The 12,240-nt window shown below is 37.0% G+C and overlaps 1 protein-coding gene across 2 annotated transcripts in view; it reads right to left on the bottom strand.

The window, feature by feature from the left end:
• HERPUD2 (HERPUD family member 2) overlaps nucleotides 1–12,240 on the bottom strand; it is a 41,054-nt gene that overhangs the window by 24,436 nt on the left and 4,378 nt on the right. The window lies entirely within an intron of this gene.

Genomic DNA, 12,240 nt, shown 5'->3' with positions numbered 1-12,240 from the left:
AACTTTTTTTTAATCTTTAAGTTTCTACTTTAAAATTTTTCCCTATTTATTTGTAGAAAACATGTTGCAGTCTGGATCTAGGTGACTATATCCTGCTGGTATTGTATAGCATGTGCTGTAGTCTCTGTATAATGCAGTTAGAGCTAGAGGGTTGATTAAATTCAGGTTCTTTCTTGTTTGACAAGAAAACTTCCTGTTGCATCACATCATGATTAGCACATGTGTCTTGGCTGACTTTCAGTCATGTTAAGATTGATCAGAGGGTTCAAATGTTAGCCTGATTCATCCCTTATAAAGTCTGCCATCATTCACCTGATAAACTACCGAGATCCAACTGCCTAGAGCCATTATTTAATTAGGGGTAGAAAATTATTTTCTAATTCTGTAATTCTTTCAGTATTTATTAGCTGTGCTTCTTTTTTTAAGAGAACTTTTACCTCACCTCATCAACCATTTGCTTACCTAGATTATACAGGAAAGACACCAAAAATGCTCAACTGATTCCCTTTATCAGTTTTCAGAATAAGTGCCCAAGCAACTCCAGAAGAGACTAAAAACTTTTGGTTTAAGTATCATTAGGAGCATGTGGAATTTCATGTTTTTCAGTGTACTGCCATCTCTCCCCACTCCCCAAGTCCTCAAATTGCACCATCTTTGGCCAGTAGGAGTCCCTTCAGGGTGGCTCCTGAGTCACTTTGACATGACCTCTCTAGTTGCTAATAGCTTCTCTGCTTTCTGGCCCCAAATGCCTCAGGTTCATCTTCCACATTACGTTCTCCAGGCCCAGAATCAGCACTGCTCGAGGGGCCTCAATTTCTTTTAATGGGAAATGACATTTAAAGACAAAAGCTGGGATTTAAGAGTGCCTATTGTTACTTGTCATTATTTCTAAGATTCTTCACGGAGAGCTAGAAAACATGTGGCTTTTGAGAAAAAGAAACTTAAACCCTGAGTATACACTGATATTTCCAACTTAAATATACACTGGTTTTACTTATTTTATTTGTACTCTCTTACCCTGAAAATCTCTTTTGCTAATGACATTAACAAACGTAGGCCGTGAGCAAAAGTACTTATATGTTTTATTCTAGTATGTATAATATCAAAAATATCAACACTGGACAAAGTTTAAGATTCTTATTGCTTTTTTTCCGTCCTTAGACATATCCTAGTAGAGACATGTAGTCAAAATACTGTTTCAAAATTACTTGGAATAATTCTCCTCATAGCTATGTCACCATCCTGACATTGTTAAATTATTTTGTTACCATTTAGAGATTATTTTTTTCTATTTAATTTTTAAAAATAATTTATAACTTCATGAAAACAAAGTAAAAATTATAGGACAAGGTAAAAAGAGGTTTAGCTTCTGTCTTTACCCCCTTCCTCTATAATTCTGAATTACTCTTCCATCATTTTTAACAATATAACAAATCTGAATACACACTTGTATTTCCCTTTCGCGTAAAAGGTAGTACAAGATACTTCCAGTTCCTGTCGTGGCTCAGTGGGTAACGAATCCAACTAGGAACCATGAGGTTGCAGGTTCAATCCCTGATCTTGCTCAGTGGGTTAAGTATCTGGTGTTGCCATGAGCTGTGGTGTAGGTTGCAGTCTCGGATTCGATCCTGAGTTGCTGTAGCTGTGGTATGGGCCGGCGGCTACAGCTCCAATTAGACCCCTAGCTTGGGAACCTCCATATGCCACGAAAGTGGCCCTGGAAAAGGCAAAAAAGACCAAAAAAAAAAAAAAAAAAAAAAAAAAAAAAGATACTTCCTCTTCTGCAGCTTGTTTTCTCACTCACTACACCCTAGAGAATACTCCTTAGCAGTATAAAGATGTCTTCCCCATTCTTTTTGACAGATGCATAATGCTCTATTATACAGAAATACTCAAGTTTATAATATGGATATTTGAGTGTTTCCAGGTTTTTGTTAATACTCATAGTGTTCTTCTTTCATATTATTCTATTTATTTCTGTATTACCCCACCACATCCTAGAAAATGGAGCTTCCTGGTGATCTTGATAAAAGCAACCGTGGTGGAGCAGTAGGGTAAAAACTTAACTGGAATGGATTCAAAAAAAAAGGAGAGAAATAGATTTAGAGAGAGTGAATAGCCACAGTTTATGAGTTTTGCACTAAGACATGAAAGAAATAAAGCAATAGCTAGAAAGGAAGTGGAATCAAGAGGAAGGTCTTATTTGTTTTACTGTTTGGTGTTTTTCTTTTTTTTAATAAGAAATAACATGTTCGTATGCCAACAGGAATAATCCGGCAGAAAGGAACACTTGAAGATGAAGGAAAGAAAAATAGATAATTTCAACAGCAATATCTTTGAGCAGCTAATAAGGAGCAGAATCTTATGCAGAGGAGTTGGACTTACCGAAGAATATGGCTGAGATAGGTAAAAAAATGTCAAGAAACTTGTACACAATCCTACTACCACCATTCTGTATCTCAGTTTTCTTATCTGTAAAATGAGGTATTTCACAGGGTTGAATTTTCGCAACAATGAAATATACAAAAACCTCTAAGAACAACACCTAGAAAACATTCAGTGAACATTTGATACTAATATCCAATACCTGCTGTCCTGGTATCATGTAGTTTCATGAGGATCTAATGCAAGATTATGCAAAAGTATTGAAAAGTTGTATGACTAACAGCAGACTACATATGTTCATTATGCATAAGAATATGATCAGGACACTGCTAAACAGGTTTTGTTAAAGCTGCAATAACTATCACTCTTAATGACTAAAAAAACAAGCCCTAATTCACATCTGAACAACTTTCAAGAATTAGTTTAAAATGACATTTATAAATAACAAAAGGAAAGCTTTTGATTAATTTTAGCTTCTCTACACAGAAAGAAAAGTATTTTGATGTTGGTAAAAAGTCCAAGTCCAAAACATAAGTGACTTGCCTTCCTACTTTTAATGAAAGGATGTATTGGGTGGTAGGGTAAAAGAAGTATTTACCAATTACTGCTTTAAAATATAAGAAATCTATATATTATCTGTTTCCTATAGGAGGAATCTCTATTTTACTATTAAACTGTAACAGTAATGGAATTAACCATGTACCTTATCACACGTACCACTTCTAAACAAGATGGACATAAAAATATGCTAGAATCGGAGTTCCCGTCGTGGTGTAGTGGTTAACAAATCTGACTAGGAACCATGAGGTTGCGCGTTCGGTCCCTGGCCTTGCTCAGTGGGTTAATGATCCAGCATTGCCATGAGCTGTGGTGTAGGTTGCAGACGCGGCTCAGATCCCTCATTGCTGTGGCTCTGGCGCAGGCCGACGGCTACAGCTCTAATTAGACCCCTAGCCTGGGAACCTCCATATGCTGAGGGAGCAGCCCTAAAAAATGGCAAAAAGACAAACATATATATATACACACTAGAATGATCAGTATTTTTGGACTACTGACAAATTTATAAACAAATTAAGTACAATGGAGAGTTCCCTGGTGGCTAGCAGGTTAAGGATCCAGCACTGTCGCTGCTGTGGCATAGGTTCAATCCACGGCCTGGGAATTTTGGCATGCCATGAGTGCAGCCCAAAATAATTAAGTACAACACCAATCCAACTTAGGCAGTTTACTCCCGTATCATTTAGAAAAATAGATTTAAAACCATTTTTTCACAGAAAGAATACAGATCACTGTCAGTCAGAGACTTCAGAGTTCAGAAGCCTATGCTTGAAAAACTCAGTCATAAAAATTAAATATACTTAGGATGACCATTTAAAAATACAGGAAATTAATGAGAGTTAGCTATAATTACTGACTAACTTTAATGATAGTTTTTTTATCAAGATAAAAACCCAAATTCAAGAGTTTGAAAATTCTTAGTCCTAAAACTATGAGTCCCAGTTTAAGAAATGCATACAGTCATCAAACTTTTAGACCTAAGAGCACATAATCTATTTAACCTAAAATATAGCTGACTGAAATAGATTACTAGAAGCACAGAGACTGGTAATCCCTTATCCCCAAATTCTACTTTTTTAAAACCTATATATACCCACTGAACAGAAAGGCTGAGCAATGGCTAAGCAAGTCTCTAAGCAGCAGGAGGAAACAGCAAGACCAACAGCAACCAGAAAAAGGCTTTGGCATTTGCAAGACAAGACCACAGCTTTTGCACCTCTGAAAAGAACAACTGAGGTTTAGAAAACCCATTAAGAGGCATTCATATCATTGGTCATTGTCCCTCCGGGGTCCTTTTCTATCCAATCTAAAAGTTAAGGTTCTTCAGCTGAGATGCAAGTTTGTTTCTCTAAGCCCTCTCCCTCCTTTTCAGACGTAGATGCATATACCCAACTGCTTATTAGACATATTAACACTTCCAGATACCTTTTTTTTTTTTTTTTTGGTCTCTTTTCACAGCAGCACCAGCAGCATATGGAAGTTCCCAGGCTAGGGGTCTAATTGGAGCTGTTGCTGCCAGCCTACACCACAGCAATGCCAGATCCTTAACCCACTGAGCAGGGCCAGGGATCGAACCCTCAACCTCATGGTTCCTAGTCGGATTCATTTCTGTTGCGCCGAGACGGGAACTCTAACCTCCAGATACCTTAACAAGCAACTCAAAATCAAAATATGTACAATGGTTTTCAATTCCCAATTCCCCCAAATCCTTCCTCTTACTTGTTCCCTATTGTATAACAACTTGCCACCAGTTATTTAAGCCAAAAATCTGGGCATTATCCTCAATTTTTTTCTCTCACATTGCCTAACACATCTAAACATCAGCAAATCTTATGGGACTCTATCTCCAAAAGTCCATCTCAGTCCATTTCTTTCCATGTTCATTGCCATTACCCTACCTAAATCGTCATCTCTTGCCTGAATTTCCATAATAGCTAAGATCTTAGCTGTTCTTTGCCCTCTGTTCTACTGTCAGCAAATAAGGTAATCTTTTAAAAATATGAATTGGACTTCCCACTGTGGCGCAGTGGGAACAGCAGCATTTTTGTCATGCCAGGACATAGGTTCAATCCCTGGCCCAGCATAATGGGTTAAAGGATCCAGCGTTGCCACAGCTGCAGTGTAGGACACAAACACAGCTCTGATCTAACCCCCTGGCCAGGGAACTCCATAAGCTGCGAGGCATCCAAAAAGGGAAAAAAAAATTTTTTTTTATTAAAAAATTGTGAATCCTACACTCTAGATTGAATTCTAATTCCTAACCATTACCAGATGGTCCCAGCAGAATACCTATTCTATATTCTTTCCTCCTCACTCACTAGCCAAACTGGCATACACTTATATCCCCCAATATGCCAACCTCTTCCCCAGCTCAGATTCCCTACCTGCGATATTCTCTCCCAGCTCTTGCAGGGCTAGCTCTTAATCATCTTTTAGGTCTTAGCTTTAAAATGACTTCTTCAGGGAGTTCCTGTTGTGGCTCAGTGGTAATGAATCCAACTAGTATCCATGAGGACATGGGTTTGATCCCTGGCATCACTCAGTGGATTAAGGATCTGGCATTGCCATGAGCCATGGTGTAGGTCACAGATGTAGCTAAGAGCCCATGCTGCTGTGGCTGTGGTATAGGCCTGTAGCTACAGCTCTGATTCAGCTCCTAGCCTGGGAACCTCCATATGCTGCACATGCGGCCCTAAAAAAGAAAAAAAAAAGAGATAAGAAGAAAAGAAAAAATGACCTTTGCAGAGAAGACTTACCTGATTTACAAATTTAGAGTATTTCTTTTCACACACCCTTTTTGTTTTAACACAACCACAATATGTAATTTTGTGCACATGTTTATTTCTCTAAGTAGAATATAAGTGGCAAGAACAAAGGAGGGTCCAGTTCTGTCTAGCTCATACCTTTTCTCCCAGAGCTTAGCACTGTGTCCTGCAGAATAGATGCTAAATGCCAACTCATTAAATGAAGTGGTGTATGAGTCGAAAAAGGTTTATACAGATTTGTAAAACACAACTTATTTGAAGTTCATTATATCACTTAGTTTACATGTAATATTAAGAATAAAATGAAGTCTATGACTCACATACAAATTTAAAACACTTGGTGCTAAATTTATCTGGTTCACTTGTGCAAATGGTACTGATATTAGCAGATTACTCTGAAGAAGCAATCATGTGTTAGTATCTTATTATTAACTTTTCTCTAAGTTAAAAGAAAACTTCAAATAAATTGTTATCGGGAGTTCCCATTGAGGCTCAGTGGAAACGAATCTGGCTAGGATCCATGAGGATGCAGGTTCAATTCCTGGCTGTGCTCAGTGGGTCAGGGATCCAGCGTTGCCATGAGCTGTGGTGTAGGTCACAGACGAGGCTTGGATCCTGTGTTGCTGTGGCTGTGGCACAGAGGCAATTGCAGCTCTGATTTTACCCCTAGCCCAGGAACTTCCATATGCCATGGGTATGGCCCTAAAAAGCCAAAAAAATAAAAACATAAATAAACTTTCATCTTTCCACAGCAAGGGAATATTAATTTTCAAAAAAAGCAGAATATAACAAAATTACATGGTACCTTCTGAAAATACACGAAGCAGAAACAAGTGTGGACGAGGATGTGAAGAAAGTAGAACCCTCATCCATTGCTGGTGGGAATGCAAAACCCAACAACCTCTGGAAAAGCTTGGCTGTTCCTCAAAAAGTTACTCTAGGACTCAGTATTCATCCAATTCCATTCCTAGGTATACACCAAAGAGAAGTAAAAACATGTCCACAGAAAGCCTATAAGGGAATGTGCACAGAAGCATTATTCATAATACCCCAAAAGTATAAAGAACTCAAACGCTTATCAATTGATGAATAGATAAACAAAATGTGATATACACAATACAATGGAGTATTATTTGGCTGTAAGAATTAATGAAGAACTGGTACATGTCACAACATGAATGAACCTTACAAACATTATGTTAAGTGAAAAGAGCCAGACACAAAAGGGCATATATATTGCAGTTCCATTTATGTGAAATTTTCATAATAGGCAAATACACAAAGACAGAAAGTAGGTCAGTGGTTACCAAAGACAGAGGGAGCAGAGAATGGGGAGTGACTGTGAGTGGTACGGGGTAATGAAAATGTTCTCGACTTGGACAGCGGTGATGAGTGCACAACTGTGTGAACTACTAAAAAACCACCGAGTTGTACACATTAAAGGGTAAATTTTTTTTTTTGTCTTTTTGCTATTTCTTCGACCGCTCTCGCGGCACATGGAGATTCCCAGGCTAGGGGTCTAATTGGAGCTGTAGCCGCCGGCCTACACCAGAGTCACAGCAACACGGGATCCGAGCCGCGTCTGCAACCTACACCACAGCTCACGGCAACGCCGGATCCTTAACCCACTGAGCAAGGGCAGGGACCGAACCCGCAACCTTATGGTTCCTAGTCAGATTCGTTAACCACTGCGCCACGACGGGAACTCCTAAAGGGTAAATTTGATAGTATGTGAACAGTATCTCAATTTAAAAAATCAGTTGCTTTAAACTGAATATTCAAATGCTTAGATAATCAGAAGTAAATGGGGAAAGAATTCTTTAATTTTACTGTGGTTGAAACAGAGCAAAAGAAGTTTCATGCACATAAATTAAAAAGATTTGAAATTTCTTCTATGCCACTAAAAAAACTGCCTCTTCAGTTTAAATGTCAATGAATTTAATTTAAATATCTGGAAAACCAATGTTTAGACATGATAACAAACAATAATCAACTGAATTTTCAACTGGCTTGGATTCTAAACTATGGTAATTAGGAAAAGAATAGTTTGAGATCTCAATTCAAATCCGGTTTATTGTGTTAAGGTGACACAATTTTATTTATCCAGACCTGCTAAGTATGTTTTGGTTAAAAATCCATTTATATATTAGTTCAGGTAAATAATGTTAGCTGCTATAACAAACTCCAAGAACTCAGTAGCTTAACACAATAAAAGTTCATTTTTCTCTTAATTAAAAAAAAATTACATGGTATCCTTTAAATATAAGAATTCAGAAAAAAAAAGAATTCAGAAGACTTGAGATTGGCAAATTTAAAATAAAGTACTAATTAAACTATGAATTAAAATTTTCTCCTGTTAAGATATTGGCTACAGAGATTAATATACTCTCTCTGTTAACGACACCACCATTCTTCCTGTTGCTCACACCCTACATTCAACAGTCAGCAAATTCTATCAGGTGTACTATTTTTACTGTTTCCACTGCTCCACCCTAGACAAAGCCTGGTGACATATGCTAGCACAGAGGCAACTAAATTACCAAATTGAAAATATCCTGTTAACACTCTAAGTAGCCCAGAACTATACCAGGCCAAATAAACAGCTGCTTAATCAGCTGGCCCAAAAACTGCTACCCACTTAGGAGAGATGGCTAAAAACCAAGGTGAGGAAAGCTCACCTGCTAGTGTAATACACACAAAAAAAATCCTAAACCGGGGAAGATTCTTTCTTTCTAGAAGGTTTACATATACTATTACCTAAAGTGTCTGATTTTTTAATGTTTAACTAGCTATCAAAAACATGAAATACCATGAAACCCTAATGCACATAAATATTCACAAGAGTCTAAAAGATGAGTTTACAAAGCCAATGACATTTTCATATTTGTAAAAACTCATATTTGGTAGCAAAAGATTAGACTTTTTACGTGAAGAGCTAAATGGGTCTCTCATAATCATATATGGCTTAAAAAATTGTCTTTACTGTATCCAACTTCAACACAATCAAATAGCTCAGTAAAAGCAATCAACTTACATGTTAGTTCAAAGAACTATAGCCCAATATCTTTTTTTTTTTTTTTTTTTTTTTTGGTCTTTTAGGGCCACAACCGTGGCATATGAAAGTTCCCAGGCAAGGGGTCTAATCAAATCGGAGATACAGCTGCCAGCCTATATCACAGCCACAGCAACGTGAGACCTGAGCTGCCTCTGTGATCTACACCACAGCTCACAGCCACACCAGATCCTTAACCCACTGAGCGAGGCCAGCAATTGAACCTGTGTCCTCATGGATACTAGTAAGATTCGTTTCCACTGATCCATGATGGGAACTCCCCAATTTCTTGAAAGTAGTAACTACTGACATTTCAGTACTTATATAAAGTTCAGTCACAAGTGTCAAACAACTTTAAAGAGCTGGTTCTTATAAGGTGCACAAAATACGTTTCTGTGGGAAATGAATTCTGTGAATTTGTGTTGGAACATATCTCCCTCCCATTCCCACTAAATCCATCCAACCTAAAGCCGCAAGAAATTCAGAAACACTGTAAATGGAAGCATAGCTTACCCAAATTGCCTCTACCTCTTATCTCTTTACAATAACAGTAAACAAAACCACCTTACAAAGCTTCAAGAGTAAGCTCTAAAACTTCTCTAAAACTCCAAAGGGACAGTCTCTGCTAAGCTGTTTCAATTCAGAGGCCATTCACAAATCAGTATACAGACAACAGTGATGCCAAAATACATGACCGCTATGGTTCATACAAAGAAGCAGAGATGTGAAAACAGCGAAGCAAGGTACGCTGAAGTCTTATTATGTTCCCAAACCTTCCCTACAGTTTATCAAAATAAACAAAAATAACCATACGCTAACCTGATAATGCAGTATAACAATATTAAGACTACGTCACCCATTCATCTACAGCCTTTAGATGACAAACCATTTAAATACACATCTTCTTACAGTTCACTCCTTTTTAACTTGCAAGTATATAGGTGAGATGGCCAAGTCCCTAAATGCCCTTCTGCATCTTATTACATATAACCGTCACATGGTTAAGACCTGTGCCCTGCAACTCAGACCAACCTGGGTACAAATTCTACTACTACTTAGAGTTCTATGACCTTGGGCAAAAAATTACCAAGCCTCAGTTTCCTCATATATAAAACAGAGCTAATAATGAAACTTATAGCATAAGCTGTCTATGAGGAATAAATGTGATAAACATATAAAGTGTTTAGTAGAATGCCTGGTATACAACCACTTAGTAAATAGCAGATTAATCAGAGCACCAAATATGACAGTTAAATAAAAGCATTTGAGATGATCAAATATTTATTATATAAAGGTGAGAAACTTACACTAAAAGTTTTGGAAAAATCCTATTTTTAAAAGCATTGATGCATGATTAACTAAAATATTACTTCGCAGTACTGTTATTTTCCAAAAGAAGAAATTAAGAGAAGGCTACAAAGGAGTGAAATAAAATAAATTTTAGTCATCACTCATTTAAAACTTTTAACTTTCCATCAGCCTTTAAACTCAATTTAATAAGCGTTTTAAAAAGAATTTTAAAAATCTGAATTATATTGCTAAGTTACATGAAACCCTCTTAAACTTTACTAAAATTTTATAAAAGTTTTAATGAAAACAAAAATTATGGATGTGTATGGATTAATAGCCCTTTTAAGTCAACTCTTCTGAGGTAGTCAAGCAAGTTTTAAAAATAACCTGCCTAGTTATGCTAAGTGAAATAAGTCAGGCAGAGAAGAACAAATATTATATGATATCACTTACAGGTGGTATCAAAAAATACAACAAACTAGTGTATATAACAAAAAGAAGCCAACTCACAGATATAGAGAAAAACTAGTGGTTCCTAATGGGGAGAGGGAAGGAGGCAGGGGCAATATAAAGCTAGAGGATTAAAAAGTACCAACTATTAGGTATAAAATAAGCTACAATGATATATTATACAATATGGGAAATATAGCCAATAGTTTATAATTTTTTAAAAAACAACCTTCTTAAGTAAAGTAATAGGGAATGACAAAAACAAGACAAACATAAACCTCAAATTATGATATACAAGCTACTTCCACTGACAATGGAATTAAGACTTCCACCTGAACTGTAGGCAATTTGGTTGTGGAATGTTACACACAGTCTCAGAACAGAATCTATACAACTGATTTCATTCCCGTTTCTTTAATTATAACAGAGTCTCAGAGCAAAGGCACAATTCGAAAAGGCACCAAGACAGAGGAAGTCCACCCAGAACTGAGGGACATGTTCAACAGCCATTGTGACCTCAAGACAAAATATCGAGCAAAGAAATACAAGCCCCAGAAAGGTATGTCTTCAAAACTGAATTCAGGGTGAGTCAGGTCCACCTTAGTTATTGTCTGCACATGAGAATGGAGAGTAAAAATAAGACAATGAAAAAGGTACCTAGTTGGATATAAAGATTCTTAATTTTTCTTTTTTCTTTTTTTTTTCTTTTTGGCTTTTTGGGGCTGCACCCGAGGCATATGGAGGTTCCTGGGCTAGGGATCCAATTGGAGCTACAGCTGCTGGCCTACACCACAGGCACAGCAACACTGCATCCTTAACCCACTGAGCAGGGCCAGGGATCAAACCCGAAACCTCATGGTTCCTAGCCGGATTCGTTTCCGCTGAGCCACAACGGGAACTCCTTATTTCTTATTTTTAAAATATTCTCTAGGATAGTCCCTTCTACTAGATAACATTAAGTTCAATCATTTTGATATTTACATATCTAGCAAATAAATCTAAATTAGATCAAAATCTGAATCTACTCAAGTAAAAATGGCCTTCTTGATAGGTATCTTTACCCACTAATAGCAATTACTTAAATTTTAGAATAATTATTTTACACTACAGTCCAATTTTAGGAATTGAAAACTAAAGTCATGAAGTAATGACAAATGTCACATTACACTATGATTCACAATTATCTATCCGCACTATCAACATGAACTGGTGCACTTTTCATTTCTTAAACAAAGTAACAATACCATTCAAAACTCCACCAGAACTCAATTTCACATCTGAGGTTTTTAATAAAGACTTTGTAAACTTCTGCGTAAATATGGTAACTGCCTTGCTTCCTAACTGGAAAACACCCTCCCCTTTGTAGCTCATATGGATCTACAATCTTTTTACATTGCACTATATTACTAAGTACTGTAATAATGTAAAGTATTTAGAATCATCAGTGCAACATTAGTTCTGAAAGAACAGTTAAAAAAAAACTATCTTATCTGCTTAAAACTGTTATCAATTCTTTAAGAAAAAATGTCCCTATGAATCTTTTCATAAAACAGCTACACATTCCCTCGCCCCCACTCCAGAGCTGACCACTCCCTTCCTGTACTCCTACAGCACTCAGCACATCCCTCTTGAATAAAAAAGTCACACAGTATTCTAGTTATTTAACTAGATGTCTGCAGCCCCCACTAGACCTGAGCTTCTTAAGAGCAAAGGACTCATCGCTTTTTTGTTTAGGATATA

Source organism: Sus scrofa, chromosome 18, assembly GCF_054392235.1.
Source record: "Sus scrofa isolate SSC_HxYL_T2T_F1_AM1 chromosome 18, Sscrofa_HxYL_maternal_Yorkshire_Landrace_v2.0, whole genome shotgun sequence".
Taxonomy (NCBI): domain Eukaryota; kingdom Metazoa; phylum Chordata; class Mammalia; order Artiodactyla; family Suidae; genus Sus; species Sus scrofa.
Note: the sequence above shows the minus strand (reverse complement) of the source record. Positions and strands in the feature narration are given on the sequence as shown.